At 52.0% G+C, this 18,856-nt stretch overlaps 1 non-coding gene across 1 annotated transcript; it reads right to left on the bottom strand.

Annotated features, from left to right (window-relative positions):
• Positions 1 to 2,243: 2,243 nt before the first annotated feature.
• Positions 2,244 to 2,315, bottom strand: Trnam-cau (transfer RNA methionine (anticodon CAU)). The gene has a single exon. It is a non-coding gene; the product is annotated as a tRNA-Met (tRNA).
• Positions 2,316 to 18,856: the final 16,541 nt, after the last annotated feature.

The raw sequence follows: 18,856 nt of genomic DNA, 5'->3' as shown, positions 1-18,856 counted from the left end.
GCTAGAGAAACTTTTGTGCGGTGTCGTCAATTGACGACGCCAGGGCCGAAAGGGATAGCACGCACAGGATTTCGCAAAGCATCGCTATGCACGATAACGGAGCTGAAATATAACCTTTCACTTCGCAGCAAATAATTAGGTGGCGAGTACTTAGCACTTTCCATGGTTTGGGAAAGTATTTTAGTCTCATATCCATTTCAGTGCAGCTCGTGACTTCATCCGGTGAAAGTGGCACGGTTCGCACGTCCTATCTGTTCCTATGCTAACGAACGGGTTGACCCTCCTCCTGGCGCCATCTTGAAAAGCACGGCGCGCCACCTATAGTTCGTGGGCATTGCGAATAGGAGTTTGCATCCGATATAGACTTTCACCAGCTGTCCCTTTTAGCCCTTTTTGTCCCTTTTAGCCGGCGTGTTCTCCGGCCTTGGAATTTGACCTCTTTAAAACTAATAAGATTTTGCGCAGTGGGGGAATCCTACGTGTCCTGCGTCACTAGTCGTTCCACCAAGGAGCACCACGTTTGGTTGTCGCCATTCTTATTCCCGGCTGTACATTTGGACGCAGCATTACTTAAAGGAGCGTTAAAATACTCAACAGGTGTGGCCATACGTTAAGAAAACATGTCCATTCACGACATATTATTGAGGTTGTGGAACTCGTTCAATTTGGCTCTGTCAAGCTATCACCGAGAATCCTGCGGTAGAATTTCCTTTTCTTTTTGTGAATTGAGGAGTGTTGCAATGTCGTCACTTCATAAGCGTTTTTGACCACTTTCCAGTTAAAATCAATAAAAGTATGGCGAGGTGATCCTAAGACTGACGGATGAATATGATTTGTTCGTGAGGTTAAAAAACGCAGATTACCACCAATGCTCTGGCAGTGTCCCGCCAACGCGCGTGAGCGACTCAACGACGAGGAGTCGTGGAGTGGTGCGTTACGTAGTCCCGACCTGCGGCCATAGCTCTTGGCTGTCCGAAGGGCCTGGGCCGTAGCGGAGGAGCTACATCTTCCCATGCGGACCTGGGTAGAGCCACGGACGGGGTGAAGAGATGGAGCCTCTTCGCTTCCACCCTTGATTCCGATCCCTTTGTTCTTTTTCAGTAAGGCACTGACAACGGCGACGGGGCCCGTCAGCGTAGTACGGTCGTAAAAGTGACGGGAACCGTCACCGTAGTGTAAATTGTAATAGTGACGGGGCCCGTCATAGTAGCGACGTACATATAGTGAGGGGCCCCGTCATTGTAATGCCGTGACTACGGTGACGGGGCCCGTCAGCGCAGCGCCGTCGTAAAAGCGACGGGGCCCGTCACCTTATTGTAATCGTAAGAGCGAGGGGGCCCGTTATAATAGCGAAGTACTCGTAGTGACGGGGCCCGTCATTTTAAAGCAGCAACTACGGTGACGGGGCCTGTCACCGTACTTCGTGAAAGTGCGGGGGCCCCTTCACCGTAGATTTATGGTCATTTTAGACGCCCTCGGCCGTCTGCCGATCGTGGTGTAGTTGGTTGGCGTGCTCTCTAAGGAGTGGTAAAATTGCACGTCGTTTTTTTTTTTGCAGGTCGAATCCGGCTGCAGGTCGAATCCCAAAAACGGGATTCCTCCCTTTTTTTCCCCTCTCTTCTTTTTCTTTTTTCTTCAGGTTATGCGTCAACGTCAACGTTACTGCTGTGAAGGAGCCGTAACTTTTTCGTTCAAATCTGCGGCCGTTATACAGCCCTAGCGTTCGGGTGATGCGTTCTTCCTGTGCGACCTCCGTTCTAATCGCGCTGAACAAGAAAATATTTCCGTTTCTTTTTCTTTTTTCAGCGTTGTTTGAAGTAGTGTTACTTCTTTTTAAAAGATAATCGCGGTGGACAACATTCTACAGGTGGAGTGACGGAAAGAATCAGAATTCCTAAATAAGAAAACATAACTTATTTGTATGTTTAAATGTGGCTTCTACTTATATACATATGTGATTATTGTGTATAGTTTAAGAATGTATGTATTATTCTTTATGTATAATTTTTTGTATGTATGATTGTGTATATAATAATATTATATATATATGTCACTGCAAAACCACCCCTTATGTAATACCCCCCTTGATATAAGGAAAGGAGATGACTCTTAAGGGCTCGTTTTTCTTTGTTAGACACAATCTTAATGAGAACAGACAACAACGCCAAGGAAAGTATAGGGGGTGTTATCTGTAGTATTTAGAATACAAATGTGAAGAAAGTAAAGTGGACGAAAAGATAATTTGCCGCCGGCAGGGACCGAACCTGCGACCTTCCAATGATGCGTCCGATGCTCTACCACTGAGCTACGGCGGCGGTCATCCTCCCGTCCACTTTATGGGGTATATATGTGCATTTCAACCTTGGAGTGTTAATCGCAGCGATGGCGGCGAGTGTGGAACACTTTTTTTTCGCCTGTTGGCGTCACGTAGCACGTGATCTTTTTACGAGCTGGTATCTGACCAATGATCCCTCGCATACTACCTGAGGGGGCCTTTAAGGAAATAAAAGTGAAGTGAAACGAAGTGTCGCAAAGAAGGAGACAGTCTTATTTTACAGAGCCTTCTTGAGGTCCTGTAATCGGCGTTTTGCCTTTTTTGGAGCAGTCGAGGGAGTTTAGTCGCTTCTTCAGTGAAGCCTGTGCCGGTGGACCAGTAGTGTGCACCGCCTCTTGAGAGGCGCCAGGCATTTGCTCTAACGAGCGGTGTACATACAGTAGGCTTCGTCACGGCGGATGAAGCCTTCGACCTCACCAGGCCAGAGGTCGAGGGAACCTTTTTTACTGCTGGGGGGCTAGCCTCGCTGCTGCCAGAGCGTGCAGCAACCGCTGGTATAGTCGTGTTGACGGAAGACAGGGCAGCCTTGGCTGCTACACTGTGGGAGCAGGTGGTTGTCGCCTCAGCACACTGCGCGTAGCATGGACGACCGCCTGGGACCGTTGTAACGCTGTTCCTGTTGCACTACATCGGCAAAAGATGGTTTCCTCACGAAAGATCGTGAGACATATTGTTGGGTATCTACCCACCAGCCTATCAACCGCTGTACTAGGCTGAGCAAATCATTTGGCGCCGACTCCAAACGGCTACTTTGATTTCCCACTTCATGAATTCCCAAATTCATCAAGGTGACGCCTTACCCACCTGTCGTCTCTGCACGAGTCCGTCATCCTACTTTAATCACGTGTATCGTCACTGTCGAAACAAGCCGAATCCCCCTTTGCGGGGGCTGAGAAACAGGAGCGATGGGAGGCTCCTTCGCGCAGTTCATGACCGGACGACTCACTCCGGATCGTGTGCTCGGCCAGTGGGGTCGCCGAACCGCAAGGACTTTCGGCCACCTAGAGCGGCCCGAGGGCCCTTCGTCTTCCTATTTCCTGAACCCATCCCCCCTCACTTGACCCACTTCATGACGTCTCTTAAGTCGTATCCTCCTCCTCCTCGGAAACTTATGTTCTGTGTGACTTCGATTGTGAGAGTATTTTTGCTTTTCAAGGCTGGAGGCGATCTTGAATGTGCGGAGTGGGTGCCATCACAGTTCGCACAATGGACCTCAGCCTCAGTCTTAGTCATCGGTAGTGTCCAGTAGTGGCGCACCTTGCATAGGCGAGCTTCCCTTGACAACTCTGCATGACCAAAACGCTGGCACTTGAAACAACGCCGCGGGTTTTCGATATACGGCCAGACGCGTAACTTTAGATAGCCTGTTGTAAGTGTTTCTGGTAGTGTATTGGAGCCAATGGTGAGTATTACATGTCTCGTGGGAAGTTCCTTCTTGATGCGCCTCATCCAGATTCGTTGTACGCGTTCTGGCGTTTTCGCCCTTCCACCCATCCAATTGTTCTTTGTCCGTAAGATCCGCGAGGTCGTCGTCTGAAACAACACTCTTCACGATGTTCATGGTCCGGTGTACACTAACGCAGATAGGTCAATCCCAAATCCCACTTGCTTGATAGCTTGTCATATTGGGACTTGTCTTTTACATTAATAATAGGTCCCCACTGGTCACTTTGGCGCCTTGCCGCTTCCAATAACTTCAGTGAGGCATCTTGTTCCAGATCAAGAAATCTGCGATGTTTGTTGCTTTATTTCGGTACTTTAAGAGTGGAATACGTGGTATTTTGGGAACTGATATTTTTCTTTCTTTGGAGCAATTGAGGGTTTACGTCGGTAGACCACCTCTTCGGGGGGCGACGAGTTGAAAAGGTGTTTCAGGAATCCCATGAAATGAGTTGATTGTTCGGCAGCCATGCCAGCCGCCCACAACCGAGACCAAGATGGGTACCCTACGAGACGCGAAGGAAACGCAGACGCCAGCTGCACATGCCGGCCATTACCAAATATGATTTACCCTAAGTAGGATAGCCACACCAGGTGCCACAAGGAAAACTAGAAGTAAATCGAAGAGGGGTGAAGACAGGAAAGATTAAAGGTGAGGGAAAGGCGAAGATGTGGGGACGGAGCGAGGTACCCCAGGATCCCCCTTTCCCCGGTCACGGCAAAGTCACGCACAGCTCGGGTTCGTGGTGACGCCACTCAGCAAACGGCAGATTGTGCAGAGGCCCCTGCGGGGGCTGCCTAAGAGGTCGCCCGGTGGCTCAACCAACGGCTCGAGTATCAGGCAAAGACATTGATGCGCGGGCCGGACCGCAAACGTAAGGTCCGCGGCCGTATATGGCCCACGGACTGCGTGTGTTACACCCCTGATGTAAGGAATCACTCGCACTTGGGCTCACCTGAGTTCTTCTCAGGCGCGCTCAGACGGACTCAAACGTACGACTTGGTGAGAGTCGGTGAGTCTGAGAGCTTGGTCGATATATTGTTACGTGAGTTACGTGAGTGACGAGTCGCTTTTACAAGTCGCTATTCACAAGATGTATTTGCAAGAGCGGCTGTAGCGCTGACCAGTCCGGCTCCGAGCTCGAGCAGCTAGCGACCTTCGTCCTCTTCGTCGGGCGCACACGCGCGTCGACAATATGAATTCCGGCAGCCTACATGTAGCATAACCCCCGGCGGCAAAGGCGCCGTCTCGGCGCATCTAGACGTCAACGTCATTGGGCGAGTGGTACTGCTTCAGGCGTGCGACGTGTACGATGTCGCTGGCATGCGGGGTGGATGAAGACGACGGGGCAGCAGGAGCGATTTCATAGGTGACGGGAGTCACCGCACGAAGCACTCGGTATGGCCCTGTGTACCGAGAGAGCAGTTTGTCGGACAGGCCAACGTGCCGGGTCGGAGACCACAGCAGAACCAAAGAACCGGGCGAAAAGTGTACGTCGCGGTGTCGTTGATCATACCGACGGCGTTGGTTCTCTTGGGAGGTCAGAAGGCGAGTACGAGCGGCTTCGCGTGCATGAGCGGCCCGGCTGATAGCGTCCAGGGCGTATTCAGTGGTCGGAGCTGCTGGCAACGGAATGACTGTATCGAGGGGCAATGTGGGTTCGCGGCCGAACAGCAGGAAAAATGGGGAGTAACCAGCCGTGTCATGGCGCGAGGAATTGTAGGCAAATGTCACGTACGGTAGAGCAAGGTCCCAGTCGGAGTGGTCTGAGGAAACATACTTTGAAAGCATGTCGGTTAGGGTTCGGTTCAGACGCTCCGTGAGGCCATTCGTTTGCGGATGGTACGACGTAGTGAGCTTATGCCGCGTTTCACATGAACGCAGGATGTCCGCTATGACTCTCGATAGAAATGTGCGGCCACGGTCCGTGAGCAGCTGGCGTGGAGCACCGTGTTGCAAGATCACGTCGCGCAGAAGGAAATCGGCGACATCTGTGGCGCAGCTTGTAGGAAGAGCTCGTGTGATGGCGTAGCGTGTGGCGTAGTCTGTGGCCACAGCTATCCACCTGTTGCCAGCAGAAGACAGGGGAAAAGGGCCGAGTAGGTCCAAGCCGACGCGAAAGAAGGGTTCGGACGAAATGTCGAGGGGTTGAAGGCACCCAGCCGGAAGCGTCGACGGTGTTTTGCGGCGTTGACATTTCTCACACGCCGCGACGTATCGTCTGACGGAGCGTGCGAGACCTGGCCAATAGAAGCGACGGCGGATTCGGTCGTATGTGCGAGACACACCAAGGTGACCGGCAGTTGGAACGTCGTGAAGTTCGTGGAGTACAGCCGAGCGGAGGTGTTTGGGTACAACAAGCAGCAGGGGTGGTCCGTCTGGATGAAAGTTGTGGCGGTAAAGTGTACCATTCTGGAGTACGAACGAGCGATGAGATCGGTCCGAAGGTGAGGATTCAAGGCACTCGATGATAGCCCGTAAGGATGCATCACTGCGTTGCTCGTCGGCTATGTGGGTCAGTTGGGAAACGGTGCACACGCAAGCGTCGGTGTCAGGGACGGTGCGCGACTCGCCAACCGGATAGCGAGATAGGCAGTCGGCGTCTTGATGCAGGCGTCCAGACTTGTACGTCACTGCAAAAGTGTACTCTTGCAGTCGTAGAGCCCAGCGACCAAGTCGACCTGTGGGATCCCTTAATGATGAAAGCCAGCAGAGCGCGTGGTGGTCGGTGACTACGGAGAAGTGAGTGCCATATAAATATGGACGGAACTTGGAGACCGCCCAGACAAGAGCAAGGCATTCTCGTTCGGTGATCGAATAGTTGCGCTCCGCAGGTGTAAGGAGGCGACTAGCGTAGGCGATAACGCGGTCGTGTCCCTGCTGACGTTGGGCGAGGACGGCTCCGATCCCGTGACCACTGGCATCAGTTCGGACCTCAGTCGGGGCGGATGGGTCAAAGTGGGCCAATATGGGTGGCGTCGTCAAAATTGTGATGAGGTGAGAGAAGGCGGCAGCTTGAGTGGACCCCCACGAAAATGGGACGTCTTTCTTTAGAAGATCAGTAAGTGGTCGAGCGATTGCTGCAAAGTCTTTCACGAACCGCCGGAAATAGGAACAGAGTCCCACAAAACTCCGAACATCTTTGGCGGATTGGGGTACTGGAAAACTGGTGACGGCACGAATTTTCTCAGGGTCCGGCCGCACACCAGAAGCATCGACGAGGTGGCCCAACACTGTAATCTGTTGGCGGCCGAAGTGACACTTCGACGAGTTCAACTGGAGGCCAGCATTGCGGAAGACGTCGAGAATAGCCGACAGACGCTCAAGGTGGGTCTCAAATGTAGGTGAAAATACGAGGACGTCGTCTAGGTAACAAAGGCATGTTGACCATTTGAACCCTTGTAGCAGAGTGTCCATCATGCGCTCGAACGTGGCTGGGGCGTTGCATAGACCGAAGGGCATAACCTTGAATTGGTACAGGCCATCGGGAGTGACGAAGGCGGTCTTTTCTTGGTCTTTCTCGTCCACGGCAATCTGCCAATAACCGGAGCGAAGGTCTATGGATGAAAAGTAGCGTGCGCCATGGAGACAATCGAGAGCGTCATCAATGCGGGGCAAAGGATACACGTCCTTTTTCGTAATTCGATTTAGATGCCGGTAATCGATGCAGAAACGCCACGTGTTGTCTTTCTTTTTAACCAGGACGACGGGTGACGCCCAAGGGCTCGATGAGGGCTCAATAATACCTTTAGCTAACATCTTGTTTACTTCTTCTTGAATAATCTGGCGCTCCGATACGGACACCCGATACGGTCGACGGTGAATGGGAACAGCATCACCTGTGTTGATACGGTGCTGCACAAGAGAAGTTTGGCCGAGTGGTCGGTTGTCAAGGTCGAAGATCTCGCGGTAAGAAGCCAAAAGGCGGATGAGGGCGGCTGATTGCGCTGGGGGGAGGTCTGGGGCAATCATGGGGCGTAATGCCATGTCGAGGCTTGTGGCATCGGGTGGGCGACAAGGAAGATTGGAGCATACGTCTGCTGCAAAAGAGGTGACTTGGTCATCGGCTAAGGACTGCAACGTCGCGATTAAGATGCCTTGAGGGAGGACTTGCTTCGTGAAGCCGAAATTTATGACGGGGAGATGTACCCGGTTAGCGGCTATAGTTATGACGCAGTGAGGCACAGTGATGTCACGTGCCAGAAGTACATCAGTAATCGGCGTGACGACGTAGTGCCCATCCAACACGGATGAAGTCGTTGTTAATTCGGCGAATGTTAGGGCTTTAGGCGGTAGGCGGATGAAATCCGTGGTGCAGAGGCTGTGTGGAAGGTCGGGGTGAATATCTGGCTGAAGAGGAAGGTCCAAGCAAAGAGTACCAGTGGAACAGTCTATCAGGGCAGAATGGGTCGATAGGAAGTCCATCCCTAGGATGAGGTCATGAGGACAATTATGGAGCACCGTGAATAGGACAGGAACGTAACGGTCGGCGATGCTTATACGAGCTGTACACATTCCAGTGACAGGAACAGTTCCGCCATCGGCACCTCCCCATCGGCACCTCCATCGGCACCCAGCACCTCCACCAAATATGTTACGTGAGTTACGTGAGTGACGAGTCGCTTTTACAAGTCGCTATTCACAAGATGTATTTGCAAGAGCGGCTGTAGCGCTGACCAGTCCGGCTCCGAGCTCGAGCAGCTAGCGACCTTCGTCCTCTTCGTCGGGCGCACACGCGCGTCGACAATATGAATTCCGGCAGCCTACATGTAGCAATATAAACAAAACTAAAAAGGAAAAATACTTTTCACTGCCTGAATGCTTACGCGGCGCCGGCTTTCACCACTACCTTCCACAATGCTGTTTCGCAAATATTCATTTTGACGCAGGTCGTGAAGCTCCTAAGCACTGTCATATGCGCAAACACCGAGCGATGATATCACCAATGCTTACGCACAGAGCTTGTATGAAGGTAATAATATTACTTTGCAAATACAGGAAACAGTTTTGTGGTACAGCAGCCATTTATTTTTATTTAGCAGAATATAATGAAAACCACATAGATAACAAGCGCGCTACGGTGCAGAAGCGGTTCTCAGTTGCCGCTCATCGCATGCCGGCAACTGGGATAGGGTAGGAAAAAGTATGTGCTGAGTTATGTAATGCAAATGCAAGAATTGCTTCAGAATTGAAATTAGAGGACTCTTTTCGCTGATGAGAAGATTCAGTTCACTCATGCCTCAATTTCCTCCTGATAATCGTCGTCGTCGTCGCTGCACAGATCGCGACTGTACGCAGGAACAGCAACATCACAGATGTCCTCAAACTGGTCGATGCAGTTCTGCGGGACGTTATCCGCAACTTGCTTTGTCACCCACAACATGCATTCTGAAAGCGAGAAAGAAAAAAGGAACACTTGTGTACTTTACCGCATCGCCACCTCGTCTGATGCAACAAAGGCCTCGTTCTCCACATTTTTCTTTTTTCATTTGAATTATCTTGCCGAAAGGCGGACAAACATTTAATCAATACCGATAGAGCCTAAAAATTTGTCTCCGTACAAGATCTGTAGGCAGAGAATTAAAAAAAAACCTACGTACACCTATTGAATAGTAGAGTGGACGCAGTAGTAGCTTAAAAAGAAGCTACTTTTTATCGCTGAGAAGGGGTACTTATAAAGACAGCCGCCAATGCTTATAGGCGTGCGTTTTCGCGAATGTCATGTGCGTGCGAGTATGACAGCGCCCCTGGGCGGCCAGATTATCGCGTCCCTTGCACCGGTAGACAAATTCGTAACGCTCGACAGGACGACTATGCTATGGGCACCGGCGGAGAGATGAAGAGCCTGCAAAACTGGAGTGCCAGGTTCAGTGACAGCAGTGGTGCGCAGTCTGAAAGGAAAGCAGTTGTCGCTTCAAGGTGAACCAGATAAGGCCGTGTCCTCCGCATGCAATGTAGATGGCAGCGGTGCACTTATAAACATAAGCCCTGTATCTAATTAATTACATGACAGGCTTCCCGGAACAGGAGCAGCCAGCCAGCGGGAACCTGCGCAGAAATTTCTGACCTAGACATGATCAGAAGAACTTAAGCTGGTTAGCTGTCTTTTCTGCGTGCAGATTGAATCCTTCTAGTTTCAGTGCAATCTTGAGAAAGGTCTTGAGCGAAATCTTCAGATATCAATTATGTCGACGTACACTCATGTTTAAAATAAGTCCACAGCCACAAGAAAGCTTGCACCTTTCACGGGCTCCGCAAAACAGAAAGCAATTCTTCTTTTCGGCCTTGCCTCTGTAACTTCTTATTCACTGCCGGGCAAAGCTGGCCAAGCTTCCTTCCACCTGAAAAAACCACATTACACCCATACCTGGCCCCCACCTTTTTCAAACGATGAGACACCCGGTGAAGGTACGGAATACAAACAAAAGGACCGCTGTCGTTTTGTGAACGCTTTGGTGAACCTCTCATTTCCTTCTTAATTTTCTGGTAAAGCCTTTCTCCAAGGAAGGCCAAGTGGCGCTCCGGGAACCCCGAATCTCTAAGGCGCTCCACCTCTCTTGCGAAACTCTTCCATCTGATGTGGACAAGACTTTCTGAGTGAAGCCTTCAGGCAGGACACCGCCACCCCATCTTTCACAACCTTCGAGATTCCCGAACGGTAATCAATCAAGGCCTTCGCGCTACGGGGAGCATACATCCAACATACATGACTCGCCCAAAAACCTAAACACAGACCCAAAAACTGTATGCGTCCATTATTCGGCATTTTACATGTGTATTCAAGTCCGCCCCCTAATTCTTTCAACACTTTCAAGACATCCACCATCGTATCCACGCACCTATAGTCCTCTACCAACACCAGGTAATGATCAACATACCTGAACATTTTAATTACAACACTTTATAAAGCACATTCTAATGCACGATCAACCGTGCCCAAAAATATTTCACTCAAAACAGGTGCGACACATGATCCTATACAAGCTTCTTTTCGGTGTTCCCAGCGATCCGTAGGCACCAATTCATCGCTCGGCCTGTTTTCTGGGCATGACTGGTACTAGCGCACAAACATTTCAATATGCATAGGTTATTTCCGCCGCCTGACACGTTTAGTTACTATTGAGCGTGTTGCACGCGCTAGAACAGGGGCGTAGCTAGAAATTTTTTAAATGCGGAGCATTTCTTAGTCGCACCTGCGGAGTCGGCCGTCGTCCACACCCCCACTGCGCATGCTCGGCTCGTCTCGTGCCGGCAGCAAGCCTCTCCCCTCCCTCCCTCGCATGCTCGGGCTCGTCTCGTGCCGGCAGCAGGCCTCTCGTCTCCCTTCCTCCCTCCTCTAAATCGAAGCGGCGGAGCGCGCGTTCGGCATTCAGTCAAGGGCGTCATTACTTGGCTTTCGCTTGACTTGACGCTTTGCTTGACACGAGTGGATGCGATTGAAGCAAGAGTACCTTCAGTCAGCGTCCCACTACTCGTTGAAGGCAACGTTACCCCACCCTCACTGTCGTCGGCGTCAACAACAGCAAGCAACGCAGAAGACAAGGCTGCGAAGAGACGAGCAAACGGCGCTGAACGCAAGCGTTTGAAGCGAGCTGCAGACCCGGAACTTCGTGCACGAGAAGCTGCTGCAAGACGGCAACGACGGGCTGCGGATCCTTCACTCGGGGAACGAGAAGCAGCTGCGAAACAGCAACGATGGGCTGTGGATCCTGAACGTCGTGCTCGAGAAGCAGCAACCGTTCGTGAACGTCGAGCAGCGGATCCATCACTCGGGCAGCGCGACGCTTCTGCGAAACCCAATTACGCATGATTCACGCGATACCCCCACGGCTCTGCGACGCATTTACTCGAGTTCCCCCCGTGGGAAGATGCGGGCGACATTTTTTGGGAGAGGGTTCAACCATACTTTGGGTATGTTCGTACGTGCGTTTTTATTTGTGCGTGTATATATTGTCACGTGGTCGTGATGTCGGCGAAGACCACAGACGACGTGTCCAAGACGAAACTCTTTATTTGGCCGAACTTGAGGCCGAGAAACGGTAGGTAATTTACAGCAGTACACACGCTGTGAACTAATAGCGGCGAACAGGTCATCATTGGCCGTCGATCAACTGACAAGTGGTGAAGTGCGGCGGCATTTACACAGGTGACGTCGAATATTCCAGCGTTATCGGTGGTTGTTGCGCAAGCTCGAGAATAAGCTAGAGTGTTTGCGACTTGCGCGCTATCTCGACAAAACGATCTACAATAATTGCGAAGCTTCTCGAAGAAGGAGGCATGGTTTGCGCTGAGCGTTGCTGACAGTCTTTGTGAGCGAAAACCGAATACACCAAAGTGATAATAGGAAACGCACGTGGCAATGCCCCCCTCTGAAAAAGCATCGTCCCGATGCTTAACACAGAACACGGGAGAGGGTGCATTGCCAATGCATGCAACATTAAATAACAACAATAAAGCAAGAAAGTACAATAAACAATAAGCACAAGCAAGATAGTAGAATAAACAATAAGCACAAGCAAGAAAGTACAATAAACAATAAGCACAAGCAAGAAAGTACGATAACAAACAAAACGTACAGCCTTCAGATGCCCTAACGCGCGTAATATGGCTTGAGGCGCACGACATGGACGACTTCAGGTCGAGCACGGCTCCGCTGAGAGTTCGTAATGCCGTCAGGGACAACCTCGTAGTCGAGTGCACCGAGGCGTCGAATTTCCCTGTACGGTCCGAAGTATCGTCGAAGAAGCTTCTCACTGAGTCCTCGTCGGCGTATTGGCGTCCAGACCCATACACGGTCACCGGGTTGGTATTCCATGTGGCGTCGTCGAAGGTTGTAGCGGCGGCTGTCAGTCGTCTGCTGGTTCTTGATCCTTAGGCGGGCGAGCTGTCACGCTTGTTCAGCGCGCTTAGGTAGGTGGTCACGTCGATGTTTTCCTCGTCGGTCAGGTTTGGTAACATGGCGTCGCGCGTCGTTGCCGGGCTCCGTCCGTACACCAACTTGTATGGCGTCATCTGAGTCGTTTCTTCTACGGCCGTGTTGTACGCGAAGGTCACGTACGGAAGGATGGCGTCCCACGTCTTGTGTTCGGCAGGGTTCTGTTTGGTGTCGCAGAAGTCTGTTGCCTGACTTGGGGGTATTAGCCCCTGCAGTTCCAGCTTTCCCGTAAGGTTGCTGTGTAATCCGCTGGCAGGCGCTTTGCCTGGTTTCGAGAGACGTTTCAACGCTATAGACATCGATAGTTTCCCACAAATAGGAGTACATTAATTTCCTGTTGCTCAGTGAAGGCCCTCTGCGCCCTTCGGGCGCGCAAAACTAATCGTGGCTTCGCCCTCGCTTCGCGAGTGCGGACATTTCGCTGACGCTCAATGGCTGGTTGGCAGGGTCTCAGTCAGGCGCTACTAGCCGCTATCGCGGCCATGCGCTTTTTAGCCCGCGCGCCTGCCCCTTCGGGGCAGGCGTACGTCCGTGCCAGCGTCCGTGGTGTGCCCGTGTCACTGGGGCGCACGTAACCCACGAAAGTTACACCTGAACTTTACGAGAAAGCTGACACGGTAGGGGCAAATTTAGCCGTCAAATCTAGCGGCAGTCTGGCAACATTGACCCCCAGCTCTGGCAACAGACTTCTGCGACACCAAAGAGAACCCAGCCTTGTGTTCAACGTCGGCGTACATGGCCAGCATATCGGCGATGGTCTTATTTCGACGCTCCGTCAGGCCGTTCGTCTCTGGGTAGTGCGCGGTGGTCCGGCGGTGGCTTTTGTGGCTGTATTCCAAGATTGCCTGAGTTAGGTCAGCAGTAAACGCCCTACCTCTTCCCGTGATGAGAACCTCTGGGGCGCCTTGTCGAAGGACGATGCTCTGAACGAAGAACTTGGCTACCTCAGCGGCACTGCCTTTGGGCAGGGCTTTTGTTTCGGCGTAGCGGGTGAGGTAGTCGGTAGCTACGACGATCCATTTATTTCCGCAAGTCGACGTTGGGAACGGCCCCAGGAGGTCCATCCCGATCTGCTGGAATGGTCGCCGAGGAGGCTTGATCGACTAAAGGAAGCCTGCTGTTCTTGTGGGCGGTGTCTTCCGTCGCTGACAGTCTCGGCACGTCCTTACGTAGCGAGTGACATCGGCGGCAAGGCGCGGCCAGTAGTACATTTAGATGCGAAGCATCTTATGGCGGAGTTCAATTCGGTGGTGATGTGCGGCGTGACCACCCTTACTGCACATGTACGAACCCTCACCACACACCACCTCTCCCACTTTCCCCTCTCCCGCTTGCCCCTCTCCACTTCCCCTCCCCTCTCCCCTCATCCTCTCCACTTTCCCTCTGAAACGCGGGCTGGACATGCCGAAACGCTGCTTCGCATCGCCTCACGGTCTCCTTTAGCGGAGATGATGTGATTTTACAGCGAAAGCTGTTATGAGATCATTTCACCGGCCTTTTTTGGCGCCGTAGTTGTCCGCCGCCGCCGCCGCCGGTGTCCGTAACCAGTATCGCTCGAAATAAAAAAAAAACTAATAAGAAAAAAGTTCCAGGATGGAACGAGGTTCGAACCTGGGCCCTCTGCGCGGGAGCCCAGTATTCAACCTCTGAGCCATGCCGGTGCTTGTAACTGCGTTGCAAAACGGTCCTATACAGGCTTCATGTCGGGAAGGAACCACATTAGCAAATGCAATATAGGTAGAAGTGTAAAATAAGCACCAAACGTCGCACAACGCGAATTCTGTAACCAGGCGTCACACAATGCGAATTGCGCAACGAGTAGGTTGTTGAATGCTTCCAACCCATCACAAAAGGCACTGCCATAATTCTTCATCGTCATTAGGCACAGCATCAATAAAGTGCGCATAATCCCTTACATGCGTTTAGCAGGTACCAACGCTCTCCGTAGAATGACGAAAAATGGCACAGTGCCTGCTGCCCTACTTCTCAAAAATTACAATGATTTAGAGCGTAGTGGATTCTTCGCAGGTGCACTTGTATTGGTTGCCAAGGAAGCCCATAAGCGCGTGATCCATTTCCTCGGGGTGTCAGTAAAATTACAATGATTTATAGCGTAGTGGGTTCCTCGCAAGTGCACTTGTATTGGTTGCCAAGGAAGCCCATAAGCGCGTGATACATTTCCTCGAGGTCCAGTAAAGTTCTTCACCCCCCCCGTCTCTCTCCCACGTCAACGTATGTTATACAGCATGACGGGAGAGGGAAATAGCGACTGGGCGTCACCCAATGCAAATTACATAACTGGTGGGCCGTTTAAAGCTTCCAACCCATTACAAGGAGCTGAGCCATAATTCTTCATCGTCATTATTCGTCGCGTCAACAAAGTTCACACAATGCCTTACAGACGTGTAGTTGGTGCCTCGCATCTCCGCAGAATGACAAATAATGGCTTAGAGGGTGCTTCCCAACTTCACAAAAATTGTGATTTATGGCGTAGTGGAACCTTTCTAGTGTACTTGTATTGTAGCCTCAAGAGAGCTGACAACGGGCTCTAGAAACGCCGCTCTTCCAGCTTTCGCTGTGACTGTGCTGCGGTTTCAGCGCAGGCCTGGCGTTTTTTTCTGTACTCGTGCGAGTGTGCGGGAAACTCCGAGGAGTCCAGCCGTCGGGTCGTCGTGTAGGGCATGGAGAATTTCTGGTCGCAGTCCCGAAGGTACAACGATAAGTTAGCTGGCTCGGGCCGGATAGAAGTTCTTATTTAGGAGGACGTTGTTTTTCAAGGAAAATAATGCCAATCCTCGCCTGAATACTTTTGGGACAACGATGGTCCTGCCATCCAGGTATTCCACTACACCCTTCAGTTGCGGGTCGGCTCGTTGTCGTTCGGTGAAGTCGTCGTCACTTATGGTTCCCAAGAAGTTGTGTCAAATTGGTGGAGAGTGCTGTGGTCCCATTTGAAGCCCCTGGAACTTCGTTCCCGTACGCTGCTATCTACCATGCCTCAAGACGCCGCTCAGCAAACGCCGCCTCCCACACCGACCACATGTCCCGTGTCCCACGCATCCGCAATTCACCTATCTTCACTGGCGCCGATGGCACCGACGTGGAGGACTGGCTCGCAATTTACGAGCGCGTGAGAGTACCCAACAAATGGGACGAAGCAGGCAAGTTGACCATTTGGTATTCTACCTCGCGGGAGTAGGAAGCTTGTGGTACAACAACCACGCGTCTGATTTTGCGACATGGTCCGATTTCATGACCGCCGTCATCAACGTTTTTGGCCGCACTGCAGTTCATAAGGCTGCAAGCAGAACAGCGCTTAGCCGAATGAGCCCAGCAGGTCGTAGAATCGTTCACAAGTTATATCGAAGGCATCCTCGACTTGTGTAAGGAAGCCAACGGCATGTCCGAGTGTGACAAGATTCGGAACATTATGAAGGGCGTTGACGACGATGCCTTCACCATGTTGCTCACCAAAAACCCTTCCACGGTGGCCGAGGTCATAACGCTGTGCCAGAGCTATGAGGAGCTCCCCCGGGAACGTTCGATGACCCGTCGCTCTCAATCGCGCGACGAAGAGCTTGTTGGCTTGGAGGCCAGGCCGCCTTGCTGGCAGAAGTGAAGTCATTCGTGCGCCAGGAAATTGCACGCCAGTTCTCTCTCCTCGCCTTTGCCCACCCGCCGCACGTTCAACAGTCGTCAACAGCCTTTCTTTCTCCCCTCCGCCGAGCGATTGAGCAGGAAATCGCGGAGTTGATGCCTGAGTACCACCAGCAACCTCCGGCTCCTGCGCCACAGAGCTACGCTCAAGTTGTCGTCAGGACGCCCCAAGCAATCCCTGCGGCTGCCCCAATGAGTTACGCCGAAGCCCCCGCTAGACGTCCGTCCTTCGAAACGGGCGTGCCGGCTCCGAATGCTGCCGTCATCCCTAGGCCCAGACTGCAGCCCACTATGCAGTCCTTTCAGCAGCCGCCCTGTCAATCGCATCCTACGACATGGGTGGGAATTGCCCCGGCGAACCGATGGCGCACACCCTGCTTTGAATGTGGTTATGCCGGTCACGTGGCACGTTACTGCCATCGCGTGCAGCCGCCTCGAGTCGCGTCACCCATCACCAGCCAGTCTACGACCCGCCTACGTCACCGACGTCACGCCCAGCTCCATCCACTCGCCGCTCTCCGTCTCCACGACGTCGCTCACTGTCACCAATGCGGCCACGTTGAGCAGGAAGATTAGTCGTCGCATTCCACGAGGCAAGCGCTGCGCCGCTATGAAACTGTAAAAGCCCTCAGCAAAGGCCATCGAATGTCGTAGACGTGTTTGTGGATGGTGTTTACCGACACTGGAGCCGCCGTATCCGTCATGGTCGCAAAAATTAGGCGCTTACTCCGAAAAGTGATGACGCCACTTTCTGGGATGTCCCTCCGTACCGCCTGCTCCCAGAGTATTAGGCCTAGAGCAGTGTGCACTGCTCGCGTCGTCATTCAGGACGTTCTGTACGACGTCGAGTTCATCATAATTGCTGCATGCTCTCACGACGTCATCCTGGGATGGGATTTTTACAGCGAAAGCTGTTATGAGATCATTTCTCCGGCCGTTTTTGGCGCCGTAGTTGTCCGCCGCCGCCGCTGCCGCCGCCGCCGCCGCCGCCGGTGTCCGTAAGCAGTATCGCTCGAAATAAGAAAAAAAACTAAATAAGAAAAAAATTCCAGGATGGAACGAGGTTCGAACCTGGGTCCTCTGCGTGGGAGCCCAGTATTCAACCTCTGAGCCATGCCGGTGCTTGAAACTGCTTTGCAAAAGGTCCTATACAGGCTTCATGTCGGGAAGGAACCACATTAGCATATGCAATATAGCGTGGTAGAAGATTAAAATAAGCACCAAGCGTCGCACAACGCGAATTCTGTAACCAGGCGTCAAACAATTGCGAATTGCGCAACGAGTAGGTTGTTGAATGCTTCCAACCCATTACAAAAGGGCTCTGCCATAATTCTTCATCGTCATCAGGCGCAGAATCAACAAAGTGCGCATAATCCCTTACGTGCGTTTAGCAGGTACCAACGCTCTCTGTAAAATGACGAAAAATGGCACAGTGCCTGCTGCCCTACTTCTAAAATATTACAGTTAATTATAGCGTAGTTGGTTCCTCGCAAGTGCACTTGTATTGGTTGCCAAGGAAGCCCATAAGCGCATGATCCACTTCCTCGGGGTCTCAGTAAGATTACAATCATTTATAGCGTAGTGGGTTCCTCGCAAGTGCACTTGTATTGGTTGCCAAGGAAGCCCATAAGCGCATGATCCATTACCTCGGGGTCTCAATAAAGTACCCCCCCCGTCTCTCTCCCACGTCAACGTATACAGCATGACGGGAGAGGGAAATAGCGACCGGTCGTCACCCAATGCAAATTACATAACTGGTGGGCCGTTTAAAGATTCCAACCCATTACAAAGGGCTGAACCATAATTCTTCATCGTCATCAGTCGTCACATCAACAAAGTGCACATAATGCCTTACAGACGTGTAGCTGGTGCCTCGCTTCTCCATAGAATGACGAATAATGGCTTAGTGGGTGCTTCCCAACTTCACAAAAATTTTGATTTGTGGCGTAGTGGGTACCTTTCTAGTGTACTTGTATTGTAGCCCCAAGAGAGCTTAACGGGCTCTAGAAACGCCGCTCTTCCAGCTTTCGCTGTGACTGTGCTGCGGTTTCAGCGCAGGCCTGGCGTCTTTTTTCTCCCGCCACGACGCCGTAATTCACTGCGTACCAGACGCCGGCAGACAGTCCATCGGCATTGACCAAGATCCTCGTCAAAGACGATGCCGGAGTGCCTCCAAACTTGTCAACGGCCGTGCCAGTTTACTGCGCCGGTCTGTGCGACACCATTTCACTTTTCTCGCCATCTGAGCGCGTTTGCACTAAGAAAGGGTTGCTGGTACCTTTCGCGCTCGTACAAGCCACTCAGGGTAGCACCGTAGCAACCCATCCCCGCACAATGCCACGTTGGTGCGAGGGGAATGTCTCGGCACAGTGGAGCCCCTCGAAGACGCACAAGTTCTGGACGCACCTGATGGCTCACACTGTACCAGTTCCTGTGCCATCAGTGCTGTTTCCACATCTGATTCATCACCCGCTGATGTATTTCCTCC

The sequence above is a fragment of the Rhipicephalus sanguineus genome, unplaced genomic scaffold (assembly GCF_013339695.2).
Source record: "Rhipicephalus sanguineus isolate Rsan-2018 unplaced genomic scaffold, BIME_Rsan_1.4 Seq82, whole genome shotgun sequence".
Classification (NCBI taxonomy): Eukaryota; Metazoa; Arthropoda; class Arachnida; order Ixodida; family Ixodidae; genus Rhipicephalus; species Rhipicephalus sanguineus.
Note: the sequence above shows the minus strand (reverse complement) of the source record. Positions and strands in the feature narration are given on the sequence as shown.